The sequence below is a fragment of the Struthio camelus genome, chromosome 7 (genome assembly GCF_040807025.1).
Source record: "Struthio camelus isolate bStrCam1 chromosome 7, bStrCam1.hap1, whole genome shotgun sequence".
Lineage (NCBI taxonomy): Eukaryota > Metazoa > Chordata > Aves > Struthioniformes > Struthionidae > Struthio > Struthio camelus.
Window position 1 is genome coordinate 23416542 of NC_090948.1, and position 16769 is coordinate 23433310.

Below are 16769 nucleotides of genomic sequence, written 5' to 3' on the forward strand. Positions count from 1 at the left end.
GCTTCCTCTTATTCCTTCTCCTCAGGTATAAGTGGTGTGATTGTAGGTCCTCTCTCTCTTGCATTAACCCATTTTCAAAGCTATGTAAGTGTGGTGAAGCCTCATGTATGTAAGCCATTGCTAGTTTCCCTAGCAAAGATGGAGAATGTTTTCCTCACCACTGTTCCTCCCTACGTACTCAAAGACAGCCAGTGGCCTGCCTAATATGGCTTGCTCCTAAGCTCACCAACCACAAAACAAAAGGTGGGTGCTCAGTTTCAATTAGTAGGGCCAAAACAATCACTACTGTTTCTGCCATCTATCCTTGTTCTATCTGCACTTTTCCCTTGAAATGAGCTTTTCCAGTCATCTCTCACTCAAATGCCGAACAAGTCACCCAAAATACAGCCCAGACTGAAGTGGCCAAAGATAGGATAGAAGAAAATGGTCATTAGAAGGGGAGACTGAAACAGACTTATACCAAAGGCTCTTGTCATCACCTTTTTGTGAACATGACCAATACCTCCTCCATGGAGGATCTCATGTACTGGCATAAAGACAGTGAGAAACAGCTTCTTCACATGACTCTCTGACCTACCACAGAGCCACAATAGTTTCTGCTGTGAGTTCCAGTGTTTGACAGCATGTGATAATGATAGCAGCCAGCTTGTTTATGCAATGAATTCTGGACCTCAACTTGAACAAGGAGATTTTACCTTTCTGACCAAGGTCTCTGCCTTTTGCAACCCTACAGCCAGGTGAATGCTTATCTAGACTAAGTTTAAGTCCCTTATACTCATTAGAGAGCTCCTATTTAGTTCAGTTAATGACATAATATAGATATAACAAGCCACAGATAGAGATGATTAAAGGCAAGTTGCTATGTAGACCAGTGTCATCTCTAGCAATAGACTGAATTGTCCTGCTTTTCTCCCAAGATTAGGCACAGGTTCAGGCATTCTCTCACCACACCTCTGTTATGATCGTTAGGGACAACAGTCTTTCTCCAGCTCCAACTGGAATCATGAGCACTCAAGAGGGCACTCAGGGATCTCTTATTTTCAAGTAACCACAATCATTCTTCCTTACATGTTTCACATGACTACAAAAAGCTCTTGTTTCTGATCAGACTGCCTACAACTTCCTGTAAGCTTCCATTCCAAATTAATCACTATGTAAAGAGACAAGGCATTATTATCACTCTATTATTTTCTCCATGAAATATTCAAGCATCTTTATCAAGTTGTGCTAGGTTCCAGGCAGAACTCTTAGCTGAAATATTCACTCAAGAATCCCGCAAATTCAGAGTCCTTTCATGTCTTCAAGAATGTTCTGATCTGTTTAACAATTATGCCATTTTCTTACCTTTTATCTATGCTCCATGTGGTCTACTGCTATACTGCTCAGGGCACTCTTTGACCTCCGCATCTCCTGGTGTCAGAAACAGTTCTTAATTGGAACTCAACAAAATAGTTCCTGAACACTCCTCAGAAGTCAAGCTTGAGGCTTCCTTAGCAGAACAAGATCCTGCAGGTCACAGGAACAAAAGAAAAAGAGCACATTTGATTAGATTACAAAGCAACAAATTCAAAACTGATAAAAAATTTCCTCAACTACTTGTATTTTTACCATTGAACTGGCAGCCACAGGAAGTTACCAAGGTTCCAGAATGGACTAGACAGCATTATAGATTAAATACATATATATATATATATATCCAGAGTTATTAACATTCAACAACATTCTGGAAAGATATTCACATTTCTGGGGCTAACTCAATTGCAGAATATTTGAGCCCCCAGTAAAGATTAAATTCTTCCTACATTTGCCCATTGCACAGATCTTCCGTCTCTTAAGAATCCTCTTAAGAATATATTGAGGCTACCCCTCAACATGGTAGACTAAACAAACCATAAGCCCAACCCAGTTTTACCAATCCTATGTTCCTCAATCCACAGAGGTAGCATTAAAAGAGAGGATATTGAGCCTATAACTTCTGCTGACAATTCTAATCATGGTCATTGATGCAGGATCTGCATATTGAATAATCTGTAAGTCGTCTGTCTGACCATCTTGGCTAGCTAGCTGTTGTATCCTAGATAGTTCCATATGCAACTTGCTTGGAGCTTACTTTATTCCTGTTTCTTTCCACTATTTTATGCAGATTTCATTTCTGAATGGGTGCCTTTTCAAGCACAAGTTTTTTTCATCTCTGTTTCGCAGTACAAGCCTTCAGGTTTTACTCTTTCTTTTCAATATTTAGGGACAATTTGGACATAAACACATTTGTGTTTTAACCCAAATGTTTGGCTGATGTAGTTCAGGGGCAGCACCGAAAATATGCCCATTTACTCCATAAATGCGTCCTATGTCATGTTCACCTGACTGGTTCAGGACAGCCTGATCATAATCATTTTTCTCAGAAGCCTGATTTGCCTTCTATATATCCACCACTGTCAATCTGAAGTCTGAGTCAAAGGAGTTACACTCGTGTAAACAGTGTGTAAGTGAAACTGGAATTGACTTTTTTTTCATTGACTTCTCAAGATAGCCGTTTTCAAGTTCATTGCCACAGCTACCCCAGAGGAGACTCACAGCACACTGTGATCATCTTGTCTGGCCTCTGATATAAGATATTCATAAGGCTTCTTTGAATTCCTGCTGCAGGTCCAATAGCTGTGGTTGAGCTAGGGGAGTCTGTTTCAGACAAACGTCCACTACTAAGTATAAAGATTCTAGTGCTGGAAAATATGCTGAAACCTAGCAAAAATATTTTGACTGGTGATTACCTGCACTGTTAAGAACACATACTTTACTTCTAGTTGAATTTACCTACTTTCAACTTGTAGCTGCTGGAGCTTGTCCGTTCTTTGTATACTATGCTGCAAAGCCTTTGCTATCAAATTTATGTTCTCCATTTTGGTATTTATAAGCTGTAACACTAATAATCTTGTATTCAATGGGAAAATCATATAAATAATTTGTACTTAGACATCATTTCTCTATGTGTGGAGGCACTCCCTATAAAAAGACATTCAACTCCTGTGCAAGCACCTATTTATTAGCAATCAACAATGTTTCTGTCCTGTGGAATTTTAACTAACCAGATAGTCTCAATTTAGACTGGTCCTTTCCAGCACCACATACATCTCCCAAGTTTTCTGGATTGAGCTTAGTCTGTTTGTATGACTATGAATCAGAAAAAAATCACTGTCCAGTTATTATTGCTACCACTATCATTTTGTGCATGTTAGTTCCTAGGTACAGTTTTGCTTGCTGCGTTACCACACCGCAGCAAAGAGCCAGTCCCCATCCCAAACGGCTTACACTTTAAGATCTCACACTGAAAATAGCTACATTCATGCATTTCCCCCTTAGGCCAGCTGTCTCAAGTCACCACTGTTATTTTGGGTCCTCTCATCTCTAATAGGAGTGTTTCTAGGTTTGATCTCCTGCACCGCAGATGAATCTCAGCTTTATTTAGCTAAGTAACTACAATGGAAACCTTTGCAAGAGCCTGGAGAAGAAGCTGCCTGCACTACCTCCTTAGAGTGATTGTACCAAGAGAAGGAAAATAAAAAGGTTTGAAAATAAATCTTCCCTCCACCCACTGTGCCTTTGCATGGCAAGTCCCTTCCTGTATACTTGCTCTCCATCCAGTAACTTTAACTGGCTTTCTAATTTGCAGGAATCTCAGTGGCCCTAGAAAAAGTATCTTTTTAAAATTCTCCTCTGCCAGCTGCCTGATTCCTACGTCTCTTCACTTTTCGCATTTTAGCACTCTAGAAAGGTCTGATGCTCAGATAGTCTCAGGTAGGATGCGAGCTAGAGGACTTCATCTAACCTAGAGTAAAAACAAAAACATCAAGACAAACATAAACAAGCAGCCTGTCTCCTTGCTGCTCGGTTGCACCCTTTTTACCCAATGAGAATCTGTATTATATTTGAACAAATAAAATAAGAAAGATACCATCTACCACCACACCATTTATGCTTCACCATCCCTAGAGTTTAGGGGTGCCACTCAAAAGTCAGTTTTGCCTTCAGACACTTTATGGTATGGGCACTCATTTTATTGGCTGGCTTGTTGAAACCTTTGGTCTCAAGACAAAGTAGATGTTTGAATGCAGCCACAATGCTCCAAAAACAAAACTAAGTCCCATTAGCCTGCAGCTAAAGACACCGATGGCAGTTTCAGAAGTGTTGAGCTTTGACCTAGCACTGCTCCCTGTGAAATCAACAGGAAAACTAGCGGTAACTCTTCCCCTGACCTCTGCATTGAGCACTTTGGAATTTCCCATTTGCCAAGGAGGAAAGGCTAAGGGAGGAGACAGAGGTGAAGATGATTTTAACAGGGCCTATCCCATACTTATGCCTGCACCCAACATTGCAAAGACATATCTCCATCTGATCAAGCTTTTAGTGTACCTCTTTAGGTCACACAGAGATTCCCAGAAAAGATGCCAGTTTTTTAATCTATTTAATCTTTGTTCAAATCATTTGGTTTAGTCCACACTGAATTCCTTTTTGGCTTTAGCTGGTTTCAGCCTTCTACATATGGTACAGACATGCAAGCACGTGCACACATACACACATTTCCACATATAGAAGCTGTGAAGCCAGAGGAACTAGACTGTGCTGACCAGAAACCGATTCCAAAATCCAGAGTCATCACATTTTAATGACAATGTAACTACAATGTAAATTTCACTACCTTGGAAAGTCCCTCATTGTCCTGATGTTGGAAGATGTGAAATGATGCAACCTGAGATTGTCAAAGCCACACAAGGGATTAGACGCCCCTCTCCCCTCCATATTGAGAAAAAAACAGGTACCCAATTCACTGACATTGCTTTGTAAGATACACTCCTTTCTTGGGTGGCCCTCACTAGCAGATACACTAGCAGATATCAACGCATTATGAGGTGCTGGACACCACTCAGCACCTATTAGAACAGCATTTGGGCACATATCAGCACTTGGAGGGTTAACTGTACCTATCCTTACCTTCCTACTCAGAGTGTTACGAGCGGGAAGTAAATATGGGGAAAATACATATGGAGACTTGCGGCTGAGCCCCAGAGATACCAGGAAACTTCTGGCTTTTGCAGCTTTTTTTCTTCCCAAGCCATGGTGCAAATTGTGGAAAAGCAGCATCCTGATTTTCATCATGAGAGAAGTAGCACTCCCTTCCCCCATCATCTTCTCCCTATCCCTGTCATGCATTATCCATTGCACTGAGTTGTACTGGAGGGAGCCAAAGGGGAATAGAATTTTACCTCTCTCTCATTTTATTTTTTAAACAACCTCCTTCTCTTCTCTTCCACCTCCTCTTCCTTCTACTCCTCCTCTTCTTCATCCTCCCATCCACCCCCACCCTGTCCATCTCCCCTCATCCCACTCACACACCACTCCCCCCCTTTACCGGTATCCAACACTGTCAACCCAAACACATGATAAATTGCCCTGTCAACAGAATTCATTCAGGGACCAATTAATTCCACAGAAATGAACCAGGAGCCATCAGTTGCTGAAAAACTCCAAGTGCAGGGAGCGAGGAAGCTAGCTTTGTGAGTGAGAGAGAGAGAGAGGCTTGGGAAGTTAGTCTGACAGAAATTGGTCATTTAATGCTTAAGTGCACCGTAGACAGCCCTGTCATAGCAGCCGGCATGGCAAAAACTCCCCCAGTGCTTTATTTATTAATTATGTGGAGCAGCACGGGGGTCACTTCACTGTCTCGGTACGGACTCATCAACTTTACTTCTTGTCACTGGAAGAGATCCCACAGCATGTGGGATGGAGGGCCAGGCCTTATCCTGGTCCTGTCTCCTTCTACCATCCTGATGCAATAGAGGCTAGAAGCAAGTTTGCAAGAGCAACACCTGTGCCCTCAGTGAGAGCAGGCAGTGGCATGGAAGGAAGCAAAAACACTCAGAAGTGGGAGGCAAATCATTATCCTGCTGCTGCCCAGCTCTGGAGCAGAGGTGGTGGTAGCCTGGAGATGTCATTTGCAAAGTTTCCTCATTACCCTCCTTCAAATTCTCCTTAGCCATGATGCCTGCAAAAACCTGACAGCAGTTAGGCTGCTGATGTATTATGAGTGCTGCCTATCCTGCTGATCAATAGCATCTCATGGCTGCTTACTGTATTCCCTGCAGCTGTCTGTACTATCCATTGCCTCTTGACTCCTAATTGCAAGCTCTCTGAGGGCAGGGCCATCTTCCTTTACTGTGCTAGTACAGCACCAGGCAATGCTAGATCCTGATCTTTGAGGAGTGCTCCTTGAACTGTAGTAACAGAAATAATAATTCTATTCTTTTACAAAGTCATAGAAAATAAGGTGAGAGCGGACTTTAAGACGTCAGCAAGACCATGTCCCTACCAAGGCAGGATCAACAACAGTTGCATAATTTCAAAACCTTTTTGTCTAGCCTGTTTTAAGCGCAATGATGAAGGTTGCACAACCTCCCTGAGTAATATGCTCCAGTGCTGAACTACTCTTCCCCATTCTCCTCTCCATCCTGCTGTGGCTTTAAGTTTTGAAAATATTCACTCGCCTCCCAGAAAAATCAAGGCAAGTGCTGAGATGTATCTCCACCTTTGAGCAAGAAACAGAAATATGTCTCTACCATATGGCAGAGATTTACAAATGATGCATGTGCTGCTTCTTCACATTCTCTTGTCTGGTCGGAAAACAATGAGGTACATTCTCAGCTAATCCAGTAACACACACTTTGCAAGTAGAGCCAAACTTCATTCTCCACATAAAAGCTCAAAAATGCAAAGAAACCCTGGGAGTAGTTATACTGCAGTGGAGCAATAGAGTTTAGGCCTCCCACCAGCAATATGTGCTGATTCAGCTGGCCCAGTGAAGAAGAAACTCCTCTTCTTCCACATATGGTTACTACTGACCAGTGAAGAACTGCAGTGTCTGAACACTTCCAGTCCACACATTATTTACTCTGTCCCTTAGAGACACAGAGCTACGCTTAAACATTTTTGGGCTCCTGGTCTGAATTTTCCCAGACTCTGGGAGTATTCAAATACAGGGCTTAAGTCTATTTCTTCTGTGCATGTTCATCTGTAAATGCATTTCTGTCCTGCCATGCTTACCTGTGCAATAGAGACACATATGACAGCAGAAAGATGAATTAGTAAACCATTGCGGCTCTACCTTGGCAAAAGGCAGTCACCTTAACCTCTCCTAATGCCACCATGGTCTGCTTTAAAGAAGCGTGAAACCCTTGCCCTGCCTATCATGGTGAGGACAGCAGAGAACAGACCTGGCAGTTCAGATAGACCCTCCAGATGGTTCCAAGCCAGGCTTTTGACTTTTTCTAGCACATCAGATTTGTCTAACATATGGATTGCAGAATCCATCCTGATCTGGAGCTACCAGCTAGATCCTTCCAAAGCTCAGAGGGCACCTCAGAGGAATACCCTAGTCTGCCTCTTGCACCCATCCCCATCCCTGAGGCAGTCTTCCACAAACACAACTCCACAACCACCTTTGGCCCCTTGTTCCACTTTTAAGCCCTCTACAGCATCATGAGCCAACTCCGCAGTTCACATAAACTGAAATAGCTGTGCCAGTTTGCTCAGAACAGTAGTGCTTCATATCAGCAAGGGGAGTGATTACTTGGGCTCCTATTCTGTCTTGAAGACCCAGCAACATCTCAAAAGGGTGTATCTTGAACAACAAAAAGCATGAAGTGAATATCTGATCCAATAACAATCTATATTTATGCATTTATATGTATATTTCTGTCTCCCTCTTCACAGTATCTATCCAGTAATGAATAAATCTTACTGCATTATGGAAGATAGAGCTTGATCGAGAAACTCAGCTGACAAAGGACTATTAGTCATATGAGATCCCTACAAATCCCTCCCAAGATCAACTGCAGTAGTGTTCCTGAATCAGGCTTTAAGTGAGCTTTTTAGCACTCATTATTTGCGGGCAACTAATATTTCATATAGATCTTGAGACGAAAAATATGTTTTCTGTTCTTTAGTTTCTCATGAGAAAAGGAAGAGAATCTTATGTTCCAGTTAATGAGTAATGTACACAGGCAAAGATGATCTTTAGTTGGTCTGCAGGATATATGATCTGCAGTAGTTTTTACCACTGACTCTTAGATAACTATCTGTGGTGCAAAGATTAGCATGAATGCAAAAGTAATAACAGCTCCATTTTCTTTTTTGAGTCATTACAACGCAGTACTGGGTCAAGTCATTCTCCCATGAAAATAACCAGACTTCATAACCCCAGAGAACCCTGCTAGTTCTGTCCCTTTCGTTCCTACGCTTCACCTGAAAAGCAATGGGACAAAAAGTGAATTTCAGTAGTGAGACTTAGGATTGCAGCTGTCATTAGTGCCTTTGAAAAGTTCATATTTCAGATATTCAGAATGGGGCCATATTACAAGCTAATTCTCTCAAGTGACAGTTAATATTCCGTATGGAACATCTGATTAACACAATTTTTACTAGATGTAAGTTCTTTGGTGTAGTGACGCTATAAATAACAGGTAAACAAATATTTAGAAGTATTCCTAGTTGGTGCCAGAAATGAACTGCATCTTCACAGAGCAGAGATGACAGCAGAAATCAGATATTACATAGTTCTGGTAGTGAAGGACCTAATAATAATCAGATAATCAGGTCAGGAAATTATTTTTGTCTTGGGACAGACTTTCTTAAGCCGATCCTGACCGTTTTTATTGTCTAAAAGGATAAGCAATAAAGGTAAAACCCATTCTGTGGAATGGAAGGATATTTTGGTCTTCCAGTTGATTACTCCAAGGGATACTCCCATTACAGGACTACTCTGTCCTCTGTGGTTACCAGTTTGTTCAATACTTTCTGTCCTCAAGGATCTCACTCTGCAGGCCAAAAAATTCAGTTAGCAGGTCCCTGCACTGCAGTTCTGCTCTGGACATGTTCAGTGGACGTCGTTTCATACAGTCCCTTCCCCTCTGCAGCATACTGTTTTCTCAAAGCGTCTGTCTCCTGATAGTACATGGCAACTTACTCCCCAAACTGGGACACAACGAATCATTATTGCTGGCACCTTTTCTTGCAAGAACAGCCTGATTCTATAAACCTGTAGGTTGCTAACTTAGTCAACAGCAGAGGATGAATAGTGGGATTTGGCTGATGAACTTTGGAGTAGCAGGGACTACCAGTTTTAAGTGTTCAATAGCTCAAAAGATAGCCTTAAAATTTCAGAAGCAAAACATGTGGTGGCATGCTGGGGGATTTGCCTTCTTTTTAACCCTGTCAACTTCTCAGCTACATGGCCAGAAAACAGCCTTTTTAAAAAAATGGAAGTTATATTTTAATAGAATCATTTGTCTCCTGGAGGTGGCATTTAACAAAAAATAATGTGACTAAATATTAGAAGACATCACAGTTGGTAATGCCAGACTGAGTAGTCCCAGCCTTGCATACGGAGACAGGAGTATGAAGACTGTACATAATCCCTCCTTGAAAGAAAGTTGCATCTGCCCATGCAGATACCAAAACAGCTGTTCTAAACTGTGGCTTGCTGGACTCGCTCCCCAGAAGAGGAAGTTATTGGTAGTAGAAGACCTTAAAGAACAGCAGAAAGATCTGACCCTGCCTCAGTTGCCCTTCTCAGGCCTTTTCCTTCTTAAGCTGCTGTGTGGCACTGTTAGATATGCACTGCTACTTTCAGCATGTAGGGGTAACTCTCCCCATCTGCTAGGGGCAGAGGCCTTGTCAGTGGAACAGACCCTGGATCAGTCACGGCACAGAAGAGCACACACCTGGAAATCTCCAGTTGGTGCTACCTTATTTGATTCGTTTAAACTAAACTGAACGTTCTTTTCATTGATAATGCTGGCATCAAGGGATCAGTGTGGGCCTGCAAGAATGGGTTCAGTTAGGTGCAAAGTGCTGGCTGAAGCCTGTAAGGACTGAAGGCCCACGCACTCTAGACCTACATGTGAGAACACAGCGTAAAAAAAAGAGAGAACTCTTGTCATAACAGTGGCAGGAGTTGCTGTCATTGCAAGCAGCAGAGGAAACTTGGTTTGGCCCTGGGGCTTACAATGAGTGCTTGTTTTCCAGCAAGCAAAGCCAAGCTGCCTCCACTTTCTGCATGATGAGAGCTTTCAGAGAGCACCTGAATAATTCAGGGAGGCTTTCATCTGAGTGCAGACGGATGCAGGCATATGCTGCTTCCAGAGCCAGCTGGGAAGCAGCATTCCTGGCACTTCTCTCCTCCTGCCACTTCTCCTTGACACCTGATCCTAGGCCAGCAGCTCTCCCAGCTTTCATTGTACTGGCAGCTCAGTGATGTGGTTGGTGTCAGTGGTGAGCCCACAGCTCTCTCAGCTGCCTATGTTACTCATTTACCACTTGAGAAGCATGGTGAGGCATGAGAGCATACACTGCTCCACAGGTCTCCTTTCAAGGCTGGATGAGACTGACCCTCGAGGAGAAAAGTTCAGCGTCTCCACATTGCAGCTTGGCTGAAATCCTTTCCAATTCAGAGGCAAAGGTCTCTGCAAGGAACACTTAGGGTGTATTCTTGGGTTGGGACTGAGCCAAAGTTGGGGTGTACCTTTTGTATGCAGCCATGAGAGAAGAGGAAACCAAGTCACTGTGGTCTCCTCGTTGCTCCCTTCCTTTTTCAGATAATTCTACATCTTGAGTCAAGCTTTATTCAGCCTCTCAGGCTTCACCCTGACCTGAACAAAATCATCTATGATTTACATTAGCGCAATCAGGAGCAGGATCTGCTCCTTTAAAGCTTCAAGGTATACGCCTTTCATTGGGCATTTACAGTCCCTGGTGTAACAATGACTTGATACTACACCAAAGTCTAAGTATAGCGAGTATAAACATTAAGGGAGTCCTCATGTTGACTTCAATAATTCTGAATTTACATCATTATGAGCAAGGTGAGAGTAAGACTGAGTAGAAGCAGATACATTCAGTGAGATAGAGCTAACTTTTTTACAGTCAGTTTCCTGCCTATCACCACTCATTAAAGCATGCCTCTGGCTCTCTGACAAAACTGTAATCTACTATATGAGCCATGGAAGTTTTTCTGATGTCAGTACGTCCCCCTGTATTGATTTGTTACTCCTGGACCTTGATCGTGCTAAGTAGCCAGCCTGCAGTTCTACCTTCCGCTGGACTGTGTGCATGCTCTGACTCAAAGGGATGGGATGAACCAAAAAAGTAGAAGTTAATATAACTACATGATGTCCATGCAGTGCTTGTGTCATGTCAAAGCATGGCTCTATCAAACAAACAAGACATGACACAATTCTTCCCAATCACAGTAACAGCCTTTCTAGCACCTTTCTAGTCTGAGCTCTGCACAGGCATTGCTCAGTCTGGCCTCAGACTACTGCAGGGCTTCACGGGAACTCAGAACCATACCCATTTTACAGCTGGGGAGCTGAGTCATAGGAATTAATTACTGTGTGCATGGTCACACAGCAACTCATAGCTCAGCAAAGAATCAAAGTAATGTCACCTAGATGTCACTTAATGCCACTTAATATTTGATCCACTAGACTGTTCTTCCCACAGCTGATCATCCTTTTGTATGTAAATCATAGCCACCATAGCTAGAGGAAAGACATTCTGAACACAGGTATTGAGAAAGGGAAAGAAACTTGAACAAAATCTAACAAAGAGAGCAGTGTATCTGGCAGGGTTTGCAAAGGGAAAATTATGTTGCGTTTAGCAGTTGAATATGCAGATATATAGATAGATAGATATGTGTGTGTGTGTGTATGTATATTTATATACTGCCTATACTGTCTGCAGGCATGGAAACCTCCACCAGTAATGCTCATGGCTCTGCTCCGTGGAACTTTCTATTGCCTCCAGGCAAGCCACGACAAGAGTCTGTGGGTCTAGAAAGAGGCTATATTTCTGAGGACAAACTTAACGTCAGTCAGGACAAGGACTATATTTTTGTTACGTGTTGTGCACTGCTTGTGCAGCAGGGATCTGGTGCATGTTTTTTCTGGAATACCAGAAGTGATAACTTAGGGCAGGGGTGGACAGGTGCACTGCATCCAGTCCTTCAACTTCTGAGCCCCTTTTCTGCTGCACAAGTTGCCAATTCTGGAATCACAAGTTTCATAATGCAAGTAAGAGCATTAGACTCTATGCACTGAGGAGGACAGAAAGAAAGCTTATGAGTAAGTGTTAGGGGATGGAATTAAAGAGGAGAAACAGTCCTGAAGTGCAGCAACACACACAAGCAATATTAGCTGAATGCATTGTCCCAGTCAAGCCCGTAAGTCTACTCAGAGGAGTACCATCACATACACAAATGTTTGTAAACTCAGTCCACGATTAAACACAGTGAGATGTGGTAGACTATGAAATATTTTCCAGAGGAAATCAGTGGATACTAGAATGCTTAGCTGTTTGTCTTTTGAGAAATCAAGTGCACCTCAAAGGTAACAGGCCATAAAGATTAAGCTGCTACCTCACCAAAGAAGAAAAGTGGAAGGAGCTACCAGGACTGCCACAAATACACTGAGATGTTTAAAGGCTGGAGGTTTTATCAGCCCCTGCTCAGAGGACTGTATGTTTCAGCTGTGGAAGGTGAAGAGAGGCAAAGAGGAAAGGAAAGGGAGGAATGTGAGGTAAAAGGATTACATTAATTGAAAGAGATTAATTAGCACCATAAAAGCAGGCACCATGGATTGCAGCAACTGTCAGCAAAGAGCGGTGACAGCTGCAGCAGAGGTAGTCGGCCACTCCCTTCCCCAGTTGCTGGCCACCTCCGCACCTCGAGCCATTTGGGTAGCAAAGCAGGCCCGCTCGAGATCACAGCCGGCTTCCCAAAAGGAGATGAGCTAAAGGATGGATCTTATCCAGACAGTGGAATGAGCTGGTGCCGGTTTTTACACTCGCCATGTTTCCTTGACATGGCGGGGGGGAGGGGTAAATGTTCACATTTTTATTCAAAACTTTTCCACTTCAACATTTCTTTCATTCTTCTACTTGTAGAAGATTAAAGTACCAAAAGGCTCTAAAATTACACCATCTTGATTTTGCCAAAGTGGAACATTGATCTCAAATGACTTTGTTTTGCCAAAACTTCTCAAAAATTACTGTTGTTCTGGATCACAGCACACTTTTTGATGTACTAAAATTCCTTAGAAACTTTCAAATTCCTTTTCTCCACCCAATTACATTTATAACTATCTCTAACACATTCCACTGCTGCGTCACCAGTAACACATACTATTCATGTCTGAAGCATCTTTGTATATTTGCTATGCAGCATTTATTAGCCCTGTAAAATTCAGAAATCTGCAGTTCAATGAGGTATATATGCACCGCACCTAGCACAGGAAGGTCTGATCTCCCCTAATGGTCCCATTTGTTCCTTAAAACCGCAGCAGGTCCTCCAGGATGTTTCTGAATACAGAAAACAGAAAGCTTAGGGGAGATAGCTCCGGACAGACTTCCGTTCTCAGCTTTGCGACTCTTAAAGACACAAAGGTGTCCTTGCAGAAATTTCTTAGCTTCTCAATGCCTCAGTTTCTCCACATACAAACTGAAGATAAAATCTCAGTCCAGCTTCACAATACATTGTAAATATTTGTGCCCAAAACAAATATGTCTGCATTTGTGAGTGGGGAGAGGCTTGGGAGGGAAGCACAAGGCAACTAAAATAGAGTTTGGTATCTCCTAGCACAGAAACAAGCACAGTTCCCCTTCAAAAAAACTGAATGTCCCAGGCATCCTTGAGAATCTTCAAAGATAGAAAAATCAACCCAGCAATGCGTTGTTTCTTTTTCCTATGCTCTCACAACTGCCACAGCAAGTCACACACATCATCTGGACTCGCAGACAGGAGAGACAAAAAGTGAAAATGTTCCACTGCTGTTCACCCTGCTGTTTTGACTGTAACTTGTGAGGGACCCATTCCTGGCTCCAAGCACAGGGTAAACTAGGTGTAGATGTACTGTGTGACATTGGGTGATCCACTTTTCTTTCCCTGTGTCTCAGTTTCCCCAATGACAAGAAGGAGACGGAGGGAGGTAATTATACTGACCTACCTCTTGGGATCACTGGAGGGGACTCAGTTCATATTCATCCCAAGAACATGCAGTCTGCCATGAGGATGTCTTAAAGCTCTTCAGATTCAGGCCCCCTTACTATCCATTACCATTCCTGTAAGGCAGTGAAGCCAGCAGCCCTGGAAGGCTCTGTGTCTGGCTGCTATGCTCACAGCAGCCATCTCAGCACAGAGAGCCAGACCCTGGGCTGCTCCAGTCTATTTTATCACAATTTACTCGGTAACAGGTTACAAATGTGGCATCTGATGAAAATAATGAGCCTTGATGTCACTTAGTGCACGAGGCTCCCTGCGTGTGTGCCGGGAATAGCAAACAAGAGCCAGCCTGGCCTCCTCACAGGTACCAGCACAGTCAGTCCCACGGCACCAGCCTCCCACCATGCTCTGCCTCAGCAGGGCTCAGCGAACCCTGAAGACCCTGAGCAGCGCAGCCCAGCCACCCAGCAGCCACGTTCAGGCACTGCCAAAGATGAACCACAGCACCGGGTTCAACCCCAAGGCAATCCACAGCAGAGTCACTCTCCACAGGATCACCCCGCAGCCCATGGCCCTTCTCAGGGAACCCAGTTACGCCACCAGGTCCAACTCTGTCCCACTTCTAGAGCCATGGGTCCAGCCAAAGGCAGGAACCGGCCCACTGTGAGGACAAATATATGACACAGAGTGGAAAGAGAAAGGTTAAAGAAGATGGGGAAACCATGGAAAAGTGTATGAAAGAGAGGTTAAAGCAGATATAAGAATGGAAAATGAAAAATGAAAAGGGAAGAGGACATGGAACAAAGTCAGGATACACAGCTCTTCATTCATATTTCACAGAGTTTTCCTTTTTTCATCTTTTTTTTTTTTTTTTAGCCAGGATTTACCAGGAATTTCCAATGTTTCTGCTTAAAGCCAAACAAAAACATGTCCTTAGACAGAGAAACAGAACAATAAACCATTCTCTTGGACTGAGTGTTTTTTGGATGCTCTGGCTAGGAACAGCCAGACTGGATACTATGTCTGTAATGGGTCTGATTTAAATGCTTGAAAATCCCTGTGAGGTGTTATCTGCCCAAAGGAGAGGAGCCTTTTAGCCCCTAACAGTTGTTATTATCAATATTTTTTTTTCAATATTGAGATATAAAATATCCAGCTACATGTAGACTCCTAGTCTCTTGGGAATGATTTCAAACTAAGATAACAGACATTATGAAAAAAAAAATCACTCTTTTTCTGCACAACAGTACCACTTTCAAGAGTTACTCAAGATGTAGGAGGCACTAACACGTCCAGTGCTGGACGAAGGGGCAGGAGATGAGGATTCCAGTTCTCATTGTGCTTCCCTTTGTGGGCTCAGTGTCCAGAGCTCAATTCCCCCCTGTGTGAGAGGATGCAGTCTTCCCAGACTATTTGGATTATAAATCCTTTGGGATATAATTTGCCTCTTCCTATTTTTTACAAAACCTATCATGACAAGGGCTCTGATCTCATGAGAGACCTTTCATTGCTGCTATAATATAAAGACTAACCCCATTCCTCTCATTAAAATCTCAGCCTCTTCCCCAGAGCTTCAACACTGCTCACAGTCAGGTCACTGCATATAGTCGATGTGCAAGGGAAATGGCAGCAGGACAAGACAGGGTGGATGAGGACGTATGGAATACTTCTGTTTGTCGGGCTGGTCACAGTGACACCTAGCTTTTTTTCCTTGAGCTGACAGAATAAGGCAGACAAGAAATGCAAATCACTGCCTTTGATGTGCAGTATTTTGCACTGAGTCTACTGTAGACTGGCTGCACTGAGGCTACTGTAGAAGCGTCTGAATAGGGAAAAAATATAAGGTAGGAAAGTGCTCTTTAATCTAGCAGAGGAAGACTGAACAAAAATCAGTGGCTGGAAGTTAAAATGCAGAGAAATTCAAATGAAAAATACAGTCCACAGTTTTAACTGGCAATGATTAACTACTGGAACAAAGTAGCAGTAGAAAAAGTGGGTTCTTACTATCCGGATATCTTCAGATCAAGAATGGATGCCTTTTTGGAAGAAAGGTTATTTTAAAAAAGTAGCAGAACTCAGTTTAGGAGTAAGAGAAAACTCTGCGGCCCCTGACAACATGGGCCTCATTCAAGAGGCCAGAGTGGATGATTTTAGAATTCCTCCCATGAGTAAATCTATTCTTTGTGCTATCTATTCATTTAATGTCGTCAGGTCCCTCAGCATTTCTTTTTCATCTTCCTTCATCTGCATCAGCATACCTAACTCTGACACCTAGAAGTTCCTCTCACTCTTTGTTCATTCCTTTTTTCAGGTCATTAGCAAATATATTAACCAATGCTGGCATCACTACAAATTGCCTGTTTTGCCTGAATACTCCTTTCAGCAACATAGTTCTCCACATCCCTTGCCAGTCTGGTTCCACATGGATCTTATATTTGGAGAGAAAGGGTTTTCTGTTACCACTTTGATGCACTGGAGTCCCTGGAATATGGCAGCCAAGGCTTTTCTCTAAATCTCTGTCCACAGTCATTTGAGAATTCCCCATCTGTAAGGAAGTCTGAGCATCTCTATACTACAGATGTAAAAGTATGCCATAAGAGGCCAATGTCTAGATGCACAAAGCCTTTAAATTCCTAATTCTCACTGATCTCAGTGCTGATCTACCCCTATGGATACAAGCTCAAACGACTTTGCAGGGAGCAAATTCCACTTTAAAATCCTACTT

General features: G+C 42.9%; 1 long non-coding RNA gene across 1 annotated transcript in view; it reads right to left on the reverse strand.

The window, feature by feature from the left end:
- LOC138067816 (uncharacterized) overlaps positions 1-16769 on the reverse strand; it is a 192815-nt gene that overhangs the window by 89235 nt on the left and 86811 nt on the right. The window contains exon 3 of the long non-coding RNA XR_011142201.1: positions 1345-1506. This is a non-coding gene — a long non-coding RNA (uncharacterized lncRNA). The remainder of the gene's footprint in view (positions 1-1344; positions 1507-16769) is intronic.